Here is a 2,874-nt window from a genome sequence, read left to right on the forward strand (position 1 = left end):
TAATTTTTTGTATTTTTAGTAGAGATGGGGTTTCACTGTGTTAGCCAGGATGGTCTCGATCTCCTGACCTCGTGATCCGCCTGCCTCGGCCTCCCATAGTGCTGGGATGACAGGCGTGAGCCACTGCGCCCAGCCGAGGCCCCATTTTTATGTGAAAACAACAAACCTTCAGGCCAACCCATGGGCAGTGGAAGGGGCGGCGTTCCGGAGGAGGCCAGCTTGGCATTCCAGATGCGGGGGATGTTGTCTCAGCACCAGCCAGGCAAGTGTGTCCTTCCCAGCACACTGGCAGGGTGTGAGATTCCAGGAATCACAGGACACCAGCTCCCGGGTCCCAGGTGGGGAGCAGGAGGTGGCGGAGAGCAGGTGTCCGTGTGCGTCTTTGTCCACTCTACTCTGGCTGCTGGGGTTCACCCCTCGTATTGCCGACAGCATGGGCTTTGGGCAGTGGGAGATCCTGGGTTCTGGGGTGCTTGCAGCGCCAGGCAGAGTCCTCTAGGAGGTGATTGTGAAGCACAACTCCTCGCCCACGTGAGCTTCAGGAGCCTCAGCCTCCGCCCTGCACCCCCAGCTGACCTCTGCTCTCTGTCTGAGCAAGGCCCCCCACCCACTGCCCTGTATCCTACCTTCTCTCCTTCCTCCCAGAAACCGTTCTGCCTATAAAAACAGGTATATGGATCTGAAATTTTTAAAAGGGGCAGAGATAAAAAAAAAAATCTAACGACAATGCATTTTCCCTCTTCTCTGCTCTGTGTTTCCTGTAAACTTGTAGTTGACCTAAAAATTTGATAGACTGGCCTGTCATATTTTCTGTAAGGCAGCTTCCTGGGCCAGGCTCTGTGCCCGCCATCTATGTGTCAGCAGGGTCGCGACGCTGTTGGCCTCACTCTTGAAATGCAAAGACTGACCAGCAGGCCCCGGCAAGTCAGCCTGGGCCCACAGACCTTGCCCATGTCTGACATCCCGTGGTGATCACGAACTGGATACACTGTTTCACTGGGGGCTACAGAATAGGACTGAAAAGCTTTTAGAGCCGGGCCCAGTGGCTCATACGTATAATCCCAGCTCTTAGGGAGGCAGAGATGGGAGGATCGCTTGAGCCCAGGAGTTTGAGAACTGCCTGGGCAATATACCAAGACCCTGTTCTCCACAAAAAGGTGTGTAAACTCTTGTGGTGTAATGAATATTCAGTAGGCTCCTCCCCTTAGATAAGGGAGTGTGTGTAAATTCCTGTGGTATAATGAACCTTCAGTAGGCTCCTCCCCCTAGATAAGGGAGTGTGTGTAAACACCTGTGGTATACTGAACCTTCGTCAGGCTCCTCCTCTTTGCTGTCTGTCTGTTTCAGACATGAACTGTGAGTTGAATAGTCTGGTTCACATCCTGATTCCACAGCTTACTGTGTGTTGGATCTCCGTGCCTCAGTTTCCTCATCTTTAGAATAAGGATGATAATAGCTCCTACCTCATAAGGTTGCTGTGATGATTTAATGAATTAGTAATTATAAAGCACCTTTAACAGTGTCTGGCAGGCAAGTGCTCAGGAAGTGTTTGATAAATAAATGACTAAATCGTTGGTATTTACCATTGGGGTGCATTGTTTGCTCTGTGTGTTCACGAATGGTCCTGGACTCTGAGCATTGTGGTCCATGTTGCATGTGGCCCAGGGGATAGTGAAGGGCAGCGTTCTGGACAGCCCTGTCGTTGGACTGCTAATCTGACTCTCTTGTTTTGGTTTACACATTTTACGAGGTGCCTACTATGTGCTAGGGGACGCCCCAGCACCTCGTGGGCTGCTGACAACCAGTGTGAGGCCTCTTAATTGGCTTCTAACATAACTGCACCCTTCCTGAGCTGTTTAATGGCCTTGGGTAACGAGCTCTCCCCATCTCAGTATTTGTTTAATGCTGTATCCATGGTCGTGAATAGTGGCACCATTACTTTCAGGAGAACTGTAATGATGTATGTGTTTGGCGAAGTTTCCAGCTCCTGACCCTTAGGTGCTAGATCTGTTTGAGGCCATGTGAAATGTTTTGCGTCACTTGCAAGAAAGAAAAAAGAGGTGCTGTTTTTCCTCAGAAAAGGAAGAGGCATTTTACAGCCAAACCTTGTTAAACTGGAATATTTGTCAAAGACTATAGAAAACGAACATGGACATTTCCAGTACTTCTCCTAAAGGAAGGAGTTGGACTTCTTACAACCAGAACAATGATTCTGTTCCTCCATTTGCTAATCTGTTCATCAGTACCCTTGTCCACTCATCCATCCATCCATCCATCCATCCACCCACTCAACCATTCACCCAGCCAGCCAGTCACCATCCATTCATCTTCCTATCACTCATCCATCCACCCACCCATCCACTCAACAATTCATCCACCATCCTTTCATTTACCCCTCCATTTACCCACCTACTCACCCACCCATCTACCCACTCATCCATTCATCCGTTCACTCGCCCACACTCTCATTCACCCACCCACTCATCTGTTCATCCATTTATCCATCCATCTATCCATCCATCCACCCACCCATCCACCCACCCATCCACGTACTCACCCATCCACGTACTCACCCATCCACCCAACCACTCATTCATCTATTATCTATCTATCCATATACCTACTGATTGACTCATCCACCCATCGATGTAAAGTCAAAACATGGTTAAACCCAGCTATTGTAAGCCAGGGCTGCCCGTGTGTTTTTTTCTTTTGCGCATCTTGCGTCCCATGTGTCTCCTTGCACTGGAGTGTCAGCTCCCAGAGACTGGGTACCGCAGATGATTTGCTCATCCTGAATGGGACACAGGTGGGGACAGGATAGGGGAGGGGCAGGTAGGGCTATGTGGGGGAGGGGTGGGGTCAGGGGAGTGG

Source organism: Colobus angolensis, unplaced genomic scaffold (genome assembly GCF_000951035.1).
Source record: "Colobus angolensis palliatus isolate OR3802 unplaced genomic scaffold, Cang.pa_1.0 Scaffold76, whole genome shotgun sequence".
NCBI classification, from domain to species: domain Eukaryota; kingdom Metazoa; phylum Chordata; class Mammalia; order Primates; family Cercopithecidae; genus Colobus; species Colobus angolensis.